This window comes from Triturus cristatus, chromosome 3_2 (genome assembly GCF_964204655.1).
Source record: "Triturus cristatus chromosome 3_2, aTriCri1.1, whole genome shotgun sequence".
NCBI lineage: Eukaryota > Metazoa > Chordata > Amphibia > Caudata > Salamandridae > Triturus > Triturus cristatus.
In genome coordinates, this window is record NC_140584.1 from 614,731,477 (window position 1) to 614,747,170 (window position 15,694).

The 15,694-nt window shown below is 37.7% G+C and overlaps 1 protein-coding gene across 5 annotated transcripts in view; it reads right to left on the reverse strand.

The window, feature by feature from the left end:
* Positions 1-15,694, reverse strand: part of LOC146857827 (PRKC apoptosis WT1 regulator protein-like) — a 166,926-nt gene that overhangs the window by 134,387 nt on the left and 16,845 nt on the right. For 2 of the 5 annotated variants that reach the window (XM_085648503.1, XM_085648499.1), the window contains exon 2: positions 5,601-5,747. The exons of the other annotated variants lie outside the window; for them this stretch is intronic. The gene's annotated coding sequence lies outside the window, so the exon portion shown is untranslated. The remainder of the gene's footprint in view (positions 1-5,600; positions 5,748-15,694) is intronic. 5 annotated transcript variants of the gene reach the window in all.

Sequence of the window (15,694 nt, forward strand, 5' to 3'; positions counted from 1 at the left end):
ATGGATAATGTTCTTACTTGAGATAATGCAACATATGCCATTCCTTCTTTAAAAAACTACTACCAATGTTCACAAAAGCTACACTTAAACCTTGAGATTTTTGGGTAGTTAAAGCACACGCTAGGCACACTGAAAACTGTTGTAGTCGGACATACAAGTCCTTTACAAGTAAGAAACTTACAACACATCACCCAATCTGCTTTATGCTATAAATCTGATCAAGTTTTATAGCCAAGAATTCTATCTGATCCTTGCTTGGATAATTAATGAAATCAATTACTTTACCCATAGCACTATTTACTAATCTTTCCTCTACATTCAAATTTTGCCTCAAAATTACCAACAGTTTTTACACACACATAAACACTTTTCTAAACCTGCAGTCTTCGATACGGACTTCTCCAAAGAATCCAATTTTGCTTCTAGTTTTCCAGTTAGTGGTATTGTTACTCCCTGGTGTTCCATTTGATCAATAGCTATAATTTCCAAAATATGCAGTTTTTACAATTTTAGTAGTTCTTCATTCAAGTTGGAGCACTCTTGTAGTGTAGGCAATATACAAAGTATGGATTTGTATTCTGCAATGGAATTATACATTACTTGTGCTGGTGTATTTTGAGAGGAAAACTGTTTTTTTGATTAGTCGACTTTCCAAAGCACGTTTGCTGTCTTTAGTCAAAACTCCTATTCTAATGTCCTTTAGAATATTTCCATATTCCACATCAGAGGCTTGACACATATTCTTAAGTAGTTCCTTGTATTTGAAGTTTAACCAAATATTTACATTGCCAATGCTTCCCAAAGAATTCCTTGTTTCATTATGGGGAAGTGTCTTGAAAACAGGTTGCCCTTTCACAGGGACACTTAAAGGTTTTCCTCCAAACAGGACGTCATACTCTGTTTTTAAAATCAGTTGCATTCTCAAGTGTACAAAGGCAAGCATTAAGTTTGAGACCATGCTCACCTCATCAATTATTAAAAGCTTAATTTTCTTTAGTACTCTGGAGACTTCATGACAAGCTTTACCAGATAACTTCTGATATTCCAGTTTATTATCATGTTTAACAGGTAGCATAAGTAGCCAATATAAAAAAAATCCTTTAATGTTGTGTGCTGCTAATCCAGTTGGTGCTGTTACTGCACATGATAAATTTGATTCTGTAGTGCTGTGTAGATAACTAGTGAGAACTTTAATTAAGAAACTTTTTCCTGTTCCAGCTTGACCACTGGTATATAATCGAATAGGTTTAAATGATGAGCATTGACATTCTTTCTTCTTGTGGAGGAATCCTTGTTGTATTTTATCTTTTACTTCTATAGAGATTTCTTTCTGTTCAGTGCTTAATTGTCCTTCTAACAGTTCAAAATCAATAGTGTCTTGTCTCTCTTGTTCCATTGCAGTTTCCACCTCATTCATGGCTATTGCAGCTTCATTCTGAATAAATGGTTGTCCAAGAGGATCTTCACTTACTGGTCCTGAACTTTGGCTACTTTGTGAACTTTCTTTAGCTATTTCAACTGTAATAGTTTAGTCTTGTTCAATCTCATCATTTAACATTTTCAAATAGATAGGAAAGACTGAACACTGAATACTGTCTTTTACAGCATTGAAAGAAACTTCATAGCATTCATAATATCCAAGTAATTCTGTTTCAACACGCCAAGGCTTGAAGAGTTGCAGAAGTGCTAAATAGAAAAATGTTCTCTTATTCTGAGTTTGGCATCAGAGTTTTCTATGGTTAATATGATTCTTTTATGTTTGAACAAACATTGGTCACATCCAACTACTGTATACTTTTCTTTTGTATGCTTTCTATTCCATTTGTTTTATACCTGTAGTGTTGAATTACTTCATATTTTCCTGATGTGGACTCCTTTTTGGATAGTGTACTTTTTGGTTCAAACTCTGCTAAGTATTGGATTTCTGGCGTAGACTTCAACAATCTTTGTGCTGTCTAGGCCTAAGCTTACCCAAATTATTCTTTTTGACTTTGAGAACAAACTGGCTCAGCTGAACCGACCTGAGCACTCATAGGATTCTATTTCTCTATGGGAAAGCATCTTCAAGCTGAAGCTGTACAATGTTTTGCTGAGACTTTTTTTCCGCAGAAATCTCCTCCCACGTCTCTTTCATCTCTGACCTCTGTGATTTTTTAATGTATGATGTGACGCAACAAGCAACAGCAATCTGCAACAAACTGAAAATACATGTTTGAAATCCACGTTTTCAAAAAAACTGTTTACCCTTCCTTGTGAAATGACAGGATGTGGGAATCTGAAACGACATCTTGTTTAAAATATAGCCTTGCATATGCATTTTCGACTACAGTATTTTCCACATCTATGACTTTCAAACCATAAAACTTGTTGTCTCAAGGTGTTTTCACCACCATCTTTTGGGATGGCACATGTGGAATACAGCTCGATGAAAGACAGGACAGCCTTATCACTATCTGTTCCAAATTTTGGTGCATCCTTTATCAATAATAGCATGTGTAAATGTGGAACAACTCTGGCTTGGTACTCTCTTCAACAAAAGAAATCAGTTACTTCTCTAAGAGAAGGATTTCTTTTGTTTCAGATGAAAGACATCATAGCTTCAAATCTGTGGTTAAAATACCAGCAAACATTAGCAGGATTTAAGGAACAAACTTCACTGGATGTCTTAACTTCAATATTCTTGATGCTTGAATTTGCTTCACACAAGAATTCAAGCAGGTCATCTCATGCATACTAAGCATACTCAGCACAACTGAGTGTTAGAAACCAAGTAGGTGCTCCAAGGTTTCTCAACATGCATTTGAGTTCACCATGATGACAATACCAATACTCGTTGGTACCATGTTGGCATGCTATCAAATTGATGAAGCTATATTCCAAATTTTCATTTCTTCAATGAAGTTTGTCAATGAATTCCCTTGCAGAAAGATTTTTAGATGAAGTCCTGTCTTTAATATGTGGTTAAAAGAGCATGAAAGCCCAGATAAATCACTCACAAACAGAAGATGAAATATGTAGGGAATACACTGTCGAAACCTTGGATCTTCTGAGTATGATCTTTTTGACCGGTATTCAGATGCTGGTATCTTTACAGGACAGTCATCAAAGCGTCCACCTTCTCCAGTGGGTAAGAGTTGAGGAAAACAGCGAGCTTCTAAACTTTTCTCCCATATACTCATGTGAGCTCCATTTGCTTGCTGCATTTGAAATAATTCAATAGCATCACAGATTACTTCTGTAGAATTTAGAGGATGGATGCTGTAGTGTTCATAAATCTCTTCTGATCTGGATCAATGTACTTTTCCAATCTGTCCGCTTATATGTAATGTTTCATCCAGTATATCTGTCGTATCTTCAGGAACATCAACATTCTTGTATTAAACATTATTTTGCGCCAGGTATGATGTTGGATTTTTAACTTTACTAATATCTAGTAACTCTTGCCAGATTTATCTATTTTTTGTAGGCACACCATTCACTAGAATAACAAGTGGTTGTTGAACGTCTCTGTCTACACAAACAGTTGTAATATTCTGTTTAAAAATCTAAAGGTAAGTATACAACTCTTCCTTTAAGACCTTTTTGTAGGCCAATTAGTGGGAGCTTCCCTGTCTTAGGCTCCATACAAACTATGGCCTGGAATAGATGTACACATTGTATTAGAATAGACTCATAAACATTTAAATCTGCTAGTTCTTTTGGAATAGATACCAACTTTAAGTTATAATTTACTGCTCTAGCTGACATTTTGCTTTCTTCTAATTTGCTGTCACAGAGGTTGCATATAACTTGACGGGTCGACAAGTCAAACTTCTGTACAAATAAATAAACAGCAAATGGTTGCCACTTATCATTGTTTTTTTTTCACTTTTTAGATACAAATCAACATTTCGAGTTTGTCTTTTGTAGTGAGCACGTCGACAATAAATACAAACACAGTTTCGTTTTTCAGCAGAAACTGTGTTACATTTTGTAATCTCTTCTACAAAGTTACCAATAGTAAGCTCTATGTATTGTTGTACTACAACTGCATTTGGCAAGTCCTCACTTTCCCTACACTCCTCTTCAGGACCAAAGAAATTAAATTGAACATCATCACAAAAATGTTCTATGTCTGCTACTGTACCATTCAAAAGAGCTGTATTCATTTCTTGTAAACATAGCGTGGGAGTTTTAACAGAGTAATAGTCTCCTAGCTAACTTCCGCATTTCAGAGTGGGGAACAGCTAACATTCTGAAATGATGAAAGATGCTTTCACACACTTTCTTTGATAAACACACTAGTGAATATCCTTCTAAATTATTATACTTTCTCACTTTACATGGATGTAAGCCTTGCAAAATTGTAATTTTCTGCTTCAAACTTCTGCATGAAAACTCATGTAGAAAGCAGCTCATTATGTCAATAGATTCTTGCCAAACACTATAAATACTGCTACAATTCCACTTATATACAAGGGCCTGTCTAAGTCTTCCCTGTACCTCTTCAGCTATCACTTCTTCAACTTTCCTAGGAACAATTTCCTCTTTTTCAACAGGAATAACACCCTTCACTTCATAACATCCACCAGTTGTTTCAACTGCATGCACTAATGTGTTCTCTTGGAAGTAGCTTTCTTGGTTAAATAAAGGCTCATTGCTAGATGTATGCTTCCATTCACCTCTAAGACTTTTACAAAAGTTATTTTTATTCACAAGTCTTTCTTTCTGACTTTTTCTCTTCAAACGTAACACTGTTTTATCCAGTGTTTTCATTCTGTTTAATATAAACAGTTTTCACTTCAAGGCAAACCCCTTATCTACTACAGTTTATATGTGTTATTTTTGCTCATAAGCTGCTGCTCTTCTCTTACACTGTATTATATTTCTCACAAAATTTGTATAACCCTATTTCTAAACATTCTTCTTCCTTCCTCTGTGTACTGTTTCAGCCTAGCTGTTAGATTACTACTTTTTTTAGACTGGCTTCATCTTTAGTTAAGAAGATTTTTCTCTTTGAACTAAAAAATAAAAAAACTTTTTTCCTTTTTCCACATCAAGGTCACGTATTGCATTCGTCCAATTACACACTCACAGCCACAATGGTAAACACTTAACATGAAATGTTGGAAAATTAACAATGGAGAACACCTAACTTGAGTAAAAAATATCAGTTGAAGTTTATTGACAAATTAAAAACAACTCATTGTTAAATTGCATAGGAATAATCACAAATCACAAGCTAAAAATCAAGCCTCAACTATAGGAATACAATAAAAGGGGATTTCATATCAAGAAAGCAAGAGATTATAAAGTATAACCTCTGATGCAAATAAAATAGACAGAGTAACATATAGACAATAATATGGTTGGAGGAAGGAAAAAAGTTTTTTTATTTTTTAGTTCAAAGAGAAAAATCTTCTTAACTAAACAGTTATTGGTGCTCTATCCCTTTGGACTTTATTGAGCCCCTCTCCTTGTTTTGCAATGGCTTCATCTTTAAACATGACTTACTGCGCTTCATTTCTGGGTTGTTGGTAAAGTTTTCTTTTTGTTGACATCATTTTCCATAATTTTCATTTTTCTTACAACCGTTTTAAGAAACTGCTTAATTTTCTTACCAGTACATTGTTTTTCTGTAGAACATTCTGTCCATTATCCTCTTTTTTCTTATGAGTTTTTTCAAAGTAGTACTGTTTTTTTTGTGCTTTTCTCCTCCGTTCCTTTCTGGGAATCTTAAAGTACTCTGTTTGAACTGAAGCAGATATCTAAAAAGAAAATATAATACAAATGTAATGTTCTATAATTAAACTAGCTAAAATCATTAATAAAAAATCATAGATATATGTTTATTTTACTATTTACAATTCTGGCCCCAAGTACACAGCAATATGTTGTATAACTAGTATACCCTATGGCCTAGCTACAGCGTACGTTAGGGTTGAGTTTTATGTGGTAGAACAGCAGGTTAACGCTTCACAAGTGGTTTTAAATGCCAACTCGGCCTAGAAATATAACTGGGTGCCCAGCCTCGAGTGTACCACGCCTCAGATATGTCTAAAGGACTACTTCTCTGGATAGGTGACTTGGTAGTGTTAGTTATTTACTAGCTATCAGAATGAGTGTCACACTCCCTATGTGAAGGTGTGTTTCCATATGTAAGTAAGTTTGTTGGTACATCACTGGCTCTGTTTGTGACTGACTGGCTCTGTATATGTATTTGTAAAGGTCAGAATGGATTGCCTCTTGGGTATGTTAGTCACTATTGGGTTATTTAACTGAATATGTTACTGCCGCCAATAATACTAGATATATAAAAGTTGTGTCTGTGCATGTCAGTGAATGTTTAAATGCTTGTGACACTGTCTGAGGGAGTGTATTAGTGGCTTCCCCCTTTTGTATGTACTTAATTGTTATTCAAATCAGGGTGAAAAACTGGATGTATAACTGAGCATATAGATGTGAAAGTGTGTGTATAGATCAGTAAAACTTTTAACGACGTGTGCTACCTTTTATGCCCATAGGAGCGTACCATATGGCCTAGCTACAGGCTACCTTAGGGGTGAGTTATATGTGGTAGAAGAGCAGGTTAACACTTGTCAAGCAGTTTTAAATGCCAAGTACGGCTAGCAGTTGATCTGAATGCACAGCCTCAAATGCAGCTGGCCTGAGACATGTTTAAAGGTCTACTTCCCTGGATAGGTGACTTGCTCTTATCAGTTCTTTACTAGATATGTGAATGACTGTCCCAGTTCCTATGTAAATGTGTCTTTCCATACGTAAGTTAGTTTGTTGGTACATTACTGCCTCTGTTTCTGACTGTATGGGTCTGTAAATCTATATGTAAGGACTGGCATGCATTGCCTCTTGGGTAAGTCAGTCACTAATGGGTTATTAAAGAGAGTGCGTACTGCCTCCATTATTGCTAGATATATAAGAGTTGTGTCTGTGCATGTTAGTGAAGGTTTACATGCTTATGATACCATATGAGAGCATGTATTAGTAGTCTCCTTTCGCATGTGCTTACATGAGATTCTAGAGAGAAAAATAGAAGAAAGTAAGAGAGAGAAAGAATACCGGGGACTCCGCTACATTATGCTCCCAAACAGGACATTACGCGTCCATGATTGTTCAGCAACTTTAAGCAATGTTTGTAATTTTTAGGACAACAAGGTTATTGTGAAATTAAACGCCTTCAGCCACTGGAAGTGACAGTGACTGACTCATTTAAGTGTATTGCATGATTTAATTCCGTTTTCTGATGTGTACTAACCATAGATGATTCAAATGAAAAGCTGTATATAGAGTAAAGGTTTTCTGAGGTTTACTAACCGTAAATTATATAAAGGAAAGCTGTGTATAGTGTAAGGATTAGTCGCACAGTTAGGATACCATGGGCTCTGGTGCAAGCAATGAAAAGGGCCCCTTTTAATGCTGTGGGGGTAGTACAATACAGCAATGATCAGGATTCAAGGCCCTGGTGTCACTCCACCTGTGACAGTAATAGTAGATGCGCCTCTGGTAAAGGTATTCTTAAGTGTATCTGTTTAGAGTGTTTTCACAACAGTTTGGTTTATTTTGTCCCATCAGCTATGTTAAAGTTGTATCTTTAAATTCCTAGACTCTGTTAAAAATTGCTTACCCCAGTATTGCCTTTTCCCCAAATCAGCACATAGAGCACTGAAATGCCTTAGTGATTTTAGCTAATTTATTCCAAAATTGTGCTTTAAATGCACTTTTGATGTAATCTTTTTCAAAAAGTTCACAGGGCAGGGGAACCTCCTATCAAAATCTTACTATGAGGTAGGCTCCCTTGCTGAAATTCAGATCAGGTATTACATCTGACTTTTAGCAGTGCCAGTCGAGGATGTGGGTGGAGCTAATAGAGTAAGTGGGTGGAGCCATTGGAGGAAGTGGGTGGGGCCGGAGAAAAGTAGGTGTGGCCCCCGACAAACATTTGAGCACCTGCACTTCATATTTTACAAATTAAGCACTGGACTGTGCCACTGCCTTGATCAACCCTAGCTATATAGGAGGTGGTTCTGTGTGTGTGAATGGATGTTTATATGCTTCTGACACTGTCTTAGGGGGTGTATTAGTGGGTCTTTGCTTTTGGATGTGCATATAGATGTTACAACTCTGGGGGGGAGAGTGAATATACAACTCAGCAAATAGGCCTGTAAGTGTGCATATAGCTCTCTTAAACTTCTAACTACGTGTGTTATCTTTTATGCATGTAGGGGAGTATCTTATGGCCTATGAATCCGCTACTTAATAGTTCACTTATATGTAGCATAACACCAATTTAAAATTCAACAATGTTTTTTAAAACTCAAATCTAGCAAGCAGTGGCACTTCATACACATGTTCTACAGCACAGGATTCCACTACAAGTAGCCATTGAAGTACAACCTTACAAACAAATAAAATAAACTAATTCCAGATAAGGAAGCAACACAACATATAGCACTTAAAGATATTCACTAAACCAGCTCAAACTAATCAATCATCTAATTTGAAATGGAAGGTTGAAAAGATAAGCTTTAGTGATGCTGAGTGTTTCATTATACAAATACGTATCTAAAATACTCTTTAAATGTGCATATCAATTACTATTCAAATACATAACTAGTTCCATATCCACTACTCTTCATCTATAAGCAAATATTTCAAATCCTTTGCATTTATGTTATACGTTATATAACTAATGATTCAAAATTTAGTACATTAAACTATCACTTAGAACAGTCTACCTTTATATATATATTAATAGTTATACATTATCAATCTCCTCATTATTAACATACTCGCTAATTTGCTTTGTAGAGCTTCAAATATTAGCACACTTTCACTTCAAATTTCTGCACACAGAAAATAATTAGTACCACTCTCTGCAAGAAAGAACCATTAATGGCAATTTTTCCCTCTCTTTTCCAGTGATTCTAATTTCGTAAGAAAATGAAAACTTTTCCTCCATTTTTTCCCATTCTTATAGATGTTTTCATTGGTCAGTTCTTTTTAACCCTTTATTAGTGTACTGTTAAGAAGCCCAATCTGATAGTGCCTGTGGGTGGAGTCACAACCCCAATGCGTTGCCCAGCGCAGCCCCTCAGTGTAACACCGTGATGGACTAATCAACATGAACAATGTCCCCCACTCAGTTTTTATGCAGAGAGGTAATAAATCCAACCAAATATATATGCACCCCACAACACTTTTAATTTTCAATCGTTTATTATCAAAAATATACATATCTTTAATTTGTTTTTCATTTGTTTTATCCAAGATAAAAAACATACATATAATACACAATCCGGGATATTGTATCTAAATAGATGGGGAAAGAGACGAAGAAGAGCCCTACAATCTATACTAGATAGTCATTCAATAGTTGTACATGTTTCAATGGTGAAAAACATAGAAATCATGTGAAACAACAATACAATAAAATACACAACTATATTAAACACATAGGCAACATTACATTACATACAAAAATTTACAAAATGGGTACAAAAGATAACAAAACAAAGGGAAAGTTGCGTCGACGTGCATTTCGGAAGTACCATGTACTTAAGAGTCCTTCATCAGGGAAGAAGGATTCATCATTATTCAATAGTGGTCAGAATGGCCATCTGTAATTATGGTACTATATCCAATATTAACATTCAGCGGGGCTCTGAACAATAAAAGTCAAGTTTCTGTGGGGTCAAACACACAGGGCCCGATTCACAGAACTAACTTAAGACAAAATCCTAAACTTACTACCATTTTGGTATTCACAGAAGGCACTTAATCATTTTGGTATCCACAGAAGGCACTTACTCATTTCGGTATTCACAGAAGTTAGGAGTCCTAACTTTAGGACTCCTAAATGCCTTCTGTGAATACCGAAAGTCTTAAAATTAGGATTTTTCTCAGTTTAGTAGTAGTATAGTTAGGACTCCTAACTTTAGGACTCCTAAATGCCTTCTGTGAATACCGAGAGTTTTAAAATTTTGATTTTTCTAAATTTAGTAGTAGTAAAGTTAGGACTCCTAACTTTAGGACTCCTAAATGCCTTCTGTGAATACAGAAAGCCTTAAAATTAGGATTGTTCTCAGTTTAGTAGTAGTAGAGTTAGGAGTCCTAACTTTAGGACTCCTAAACTGAGAAAAATCCTAATTTTAAGACTTTTGGTATTCACAGAAGGCATTTAGGAGTCCTAAAGTTAGGACTCCTAACTTCTGTGAATACCGAAGTGAGTAAGTGTCTTCTGTGAATACCAAAATGAGTAAGTGCCTTCTGTGAATACGAAAATGGTAGTAAGTTTAGGATTTTGTCTTAAGTTAGTTCTGTGAATCGGGCCCACAATGAATATTTATACAATAATGGTCAAAATGTGCTATTAATGTGGAGCAAGATCACATTCTATATCCGAAAATTGTGCAATACATAATAGAGTGGGAGGTACCCCTCTATCCTTTTATTAATATGTTTTACTCACTTGTAACATGGCCCCTGCTTTAGCTTATCATGCTCAATCTCGGTGTACCAGTTTACCTCCTTGTAATATGGTCATCCTAATATGCGCGTATCTGGCACTTCAGCTTTATCTCACTAACTTTATGGAGGCTTGTTACTATGCCTCTGAGTGAAGTAGTAGCGATTTACTCGGTGAGTCGCTAGTTATTCAACTGCATCTCCAAATATTTATTCAATACCATTTCAAAATGGCCGACGTGTTTCCTCACACTGCCGACATGAATTAATTGTGAATATACTTTGCCCCGGGAAGTAAGGAGGGGCGGGATCTCTCTCTACACCTCCAGCCCCCCACTTACTCACCTCATTACCTCCAAACTTTGTCATTTGCAAATTATTTTTTATTGTATATCCGCCCCCTGAGCATTATGGGATACCGATCACCTTTACAACCTTTGTACGTAGTTTATGGCCCATGGGGCTGCATGGATTTCTTTATAGATTTCTCTCTATATATATAGAAGAGGTGTGGCGCTGTGGCCAGGGCGACTGACTCCGGAATCTGGGGATCACGGTTCGATCCCCGGCGCCGGCGACAGATTAGCCCAGCACCATGTGACTCTGGGCAATAGCTTGCTTAATCTTCCCGACGGCCCCCAGCGCCTAGAGACCCTTACGGGTGATTGTTCCCGCTTTATAAATGTGGATTATTATTATATGTTTAAGTTCACTGCTCATTCTTTATATATTCTTTCTATCTGTATACATGGATCCTCTCTAAGTGTGGACCATTCCGACTTCGGGGGAGCTTAGCCCGGCATTACAGACCTTTAAGATTATAGGTATTTTCCACATACATTTCTGTGAATAACTAATTAAGCCAGCCCATATTATCAATTGCATACCATTACTGGCATGGACTAGGGAACCTACGTATGTACCAATATGTTGCTAACCATTATGAGTTACTTATAGATAAGAAATTCCCATAGAGATGTAATGCCTCTACCATTATCGTTACAGGAACTCTAGACAATACATAGTACCACCTGTGGTATGATTGCTTCTTGAGACGCCCTACTACTGTACCCAGAATCTGGACTTTCCTTGTGAATATGATTTGCTTTTACAGTATGTACATATTGGTTTTTCTTTTTTCCGCATTTTTTTTCATCTTAAGATTGACTCTTTATCTCTTTCATGTATTTCCTTCCTGGTATACACGCTGCTATACATTTCCCATTATCAGGTTTTTCTGGTATCATTACCTTTTATATCCTAGGTGATGGCTCTTGTATTGCACAAATTCCGGATATAGATATTGATCTTGCTCCACATTAATAGCAACTTTTGACCATTATTTTATGAATATTCATTGTGTGTTTGCCCCCACAGAAACTTGATTTTTATTATTCGGAGCCCCGCTGAATGTTAATATTGGTTATAGTACCATAATTACAGATGGCAATTCGGACCACTATTGAACAATGATGAATCCTACGCCCTGATGAAGGACTCATAACTACATGGTACTTCCGAAACGCGAGTCGGCACAAACTCTCCTTTGTTTTGTAATCTTTTGTATCCATTTTGGTAATTTTTGTATGTAATGTAATGTTGTCTATATGTTTTATTTAGGTGTGCATATTATTGTATTGGTTTTTTTTCACATGATTTCTATGTTTTTCACCTTGGAAACATGTATAACTATTGAATGTCTATCAAGTATAGATTGCAGGGCTCTTCTTCTTCTCTTTCCCCTTCTATTTAGATACAATATCATGGATTGTATGTTTTTTATCTTGGAGAAAACAAATGAAAAACTAATGAAAAACAAAAAAGATATGTGTATTTTTGATAATAAATGATTTAAAATTAAAAGTGTTGTGGGGCGCATATATGTTTGGCTGGATTTATTACTTCTCTGCATAAAAACTGAGTGGGGGACATTGTTCATGTTGATTAGTACGTTTTTCCCCGGCTTTTCCCTCTTACCTGTATTATTTCCAGAGACCCTCTCTTGTTGCTTCATTGTAACTCCGTGATGGAGTCATGACTCCATATGGGAGTCCGTTGAAGCATTTACAATAGTACTAGTATATATTTTCAATTACATATGAGATACAATAATAGTAGTTCATTGAAAAACAAATATTTTCCTCTATAAACTAGATCTGAAGTAGTATAGTTCGAAAACCACAAACTATTTAGAACCCTTCCCCCACACTGCTTTGCTTTAGTTCCCATAACAACCTGGTTTAAAACATTCTACTGTACCACTAGGTCAAAGGTTTACACACTTTCTAACTGGAACATACCAGTTTCAAGTTCAACTATAACAGGTGTGATTGAGTGCTTAAAATGTAAGCTTAAACACAATAGTATAATTTGTGAAACATTTATCCGCAGCCAATCACAGATGTAGTTGCATTAGTAATAAAATCACAACCTCTTTTTACTTATCACATTATTTACACCACACAGTCAAATACATAATTTCCTGAAACCAACTCCACTCCTCCTTGTGCCAGCCTTTCATTCTACCAACAGTCACATTCAGCTATAGCTTTGTCCCGTGTGCTACTACTCCTTCCTTCAAAATGGTTAGAGTGTGGATTGTGGGTTACAGCTATGTCTTCTGGGCCACTGAGAGTGTGGGAGAAAGAGTGGCATTGACTGGGACTTGGACTTCCCTGATGTGGATATTGAATGGTTTGGCCAGAGAAGTTTAAAGTGGCACCAATTGCTGCCTTTGGTTGAGGGTATTGCACATAACCAATATCCAGACCTCTTACTAGTGCAATGTGGTGGCAATGACCTAGGCACTGTTGCTGGGGTTGGTTCAGAAATTGCAATGGAACAGATCTTTGGCCAATTAATTACAATTTTGCCTTGCACCGTCTTGGTATATTCCAACATAAGACAAAGGCGGAAATGGAAATGGTCAAATCAATTCTCTCCGCAGACTGACAAAGCCAGGAAACATGTTAATTTAGCTGTTTCTGCATTCCACAGAGATCATAACATGGGCTCTATCTACAACAACAATCTATGTTTCAACATGCATGGAATTTACAGAAGTGATGGAGTTCACTTTACAGATGAAGGCAACAAGGTGCTTCTCAGCAACCTTAAACTCTGCATCCTGTCTTATATGTAGCTATCATATACTCACAATGAATACAAAGAGTCTCTCAAGAGCCACCATATTGCCCAATACTAAATGATATTCATTTTAAATCTTTTTTAAAAATAAGATATTTTCTGGAGTTGCGACTCTGTCGTGGACCCACAAGGTGAAAGCGTGAATTCAATGCACAACACCACATTTTAGATTTAAAACTCTGATTTTACATCTATATATGTTACAAGGATTTTGTGAGTAGTTTTGTGAGTGTATAAATGTGTGTGCAAATGGGTCCATAAGTCTGAGTGGGTCTGTGTCAACATATATTACTTTCTCAGTCTGAGTGGGTACATGAGTGTTTTAGTGGATGTCTGAGTGGGTGCATGAGTCTCTGAGTGGGTCTGTGAGCGGCGGCGTGAGTTTTTGAGTGGGTGTGTGAGTAGGTGTATGAGTCTCTGAGTAGGTCTGTCAGTGGGTGCATGAGTGTTTCTGTGTGTCAGTGAGTGGGTGCACGAGCATCTGAGTGGGATTGCGAGTGGGTGCATAAGTATCAGAATAGGTGTGTGGCTAGGTGCGTAAAAGTCTAATTGAGTTTATCAGTGGGTATATGAGTCTTTCAGTAGGTCTGTGAGTGGCTGGATCAATGTCTGAGTGGGTCTGTCAAAGAGAGAATGCGTCTCTAAATGGGTCTGTGAGTGGGTGTCTAAGTATCTGAGTGAGTCTGTAATTGGGTGCACAAGTCTTTCAGTGAATCTGTGAGTGGGTGCATGAGTCTCTGAATAGGTGTGTGAAAAGATGCATAAGTCTCTAAGTATGTCTGTGAGTGGGTTTATTACTGAGTGGGTGCATGAATATCTCAGTGGGGCTCTGAATTTGTGGGTGAGTGTCTAAGTGGGAGCACGAGTGTCTTAGTGGGTCTGTGAGTGGGTGCAATTAGTTTCTCAGTGAGATTGTGAGCGGGTGCAAGTCTCTGAATAGGTGCATGACTAGGTGCATAAGTCTCCAAGTGACTGTGAGTGGATGCATGAGTCTCTGAGTGAATGTGTGACTGATTGCTTGAATGTCTGAGTGTGTCTGTGAGTGGGTGCATGAGTCTCTGAATGGGTCTGTGAGTGAGTGCATGGGGTCTGAGTGGGTCTGTGAGTAGGTGCATGAGTATCTGAGTGGGGCTGTGAGTGGGAGAGTGACTGAGTGGTCTGTGGGGGGGTGTGAGCATCTTATTGGGTCTGTGAGTGAGTGCATGAGTCTCTGGGTGGATCTGAGAGTGCAAGAGCCTCTGAGTGGGTCTGTGAGTGGGTGGGTGAGTCTCTGAGTGGGTCTGTGAGTGGGTGGGTGAGTCTCTAAGTGGATCTGTGTGTGAGTGTCTGAGTGGGTCTGTGAGTGAGTGCATGAGTGGGTCTGTAAGTGGATGTATGAGTCTGAGACTTAGTCTTTGAGTGGGTGAGAGACTGTCGGAGTGATTCTGTGGGTGGCTGTGTGAGTCCCTGACTGGGTTTGTGAGTGGCTGTGTGACTCTGAGTAGGTCTGTGAGTGCACGAGTGAGTGTCTGAATGGGTCTGTAAGTGGGATCAGGAGTCCTTGAGGGGGTCTGTGAGACAGTGTTTAAATGGCTGAATGGGTCTGTGAATGGGTGCATGACTCTGGCTGTCTGACTTGGTGCATCAGTCTGACTGGGTCTTTGCATGAGTGTATAAGTGTATCAGTGGCTCTGTGAGTGGGTGCATGACTCTCTGAGTGGGTCTGTGAGTAAATGCATGAGTTTCTGAGTGGATTTGGAAGTTCATGCATGATTCTGTGACTGAAAGGCTAAGTGTTTCAGTGACTCTCTAAGTGGTTTGGTGAGTGGATCTGACAGTGGGTGCATGAATCTCTGAGTGGGTTTGTAAGTGGATGTGTGTGTCTGTGTAAGTGCATGCATTTTTGTGTGAATTAATGTTTGAAAGTATTTTTTGATTTATTTCAGCAAGGTTCACGACTCTACCGCAATGTTACATAGGGGCCTCTCTGAGCGCCGCGATGGGGTCGTGACTCCTCCATACCACACTCGCACAATACAGGTATGGGGTCAGGGTACTCCTACCCTGATCCCTTCTATCTTTTTTACGTTTAGAACTGTCACCTGGG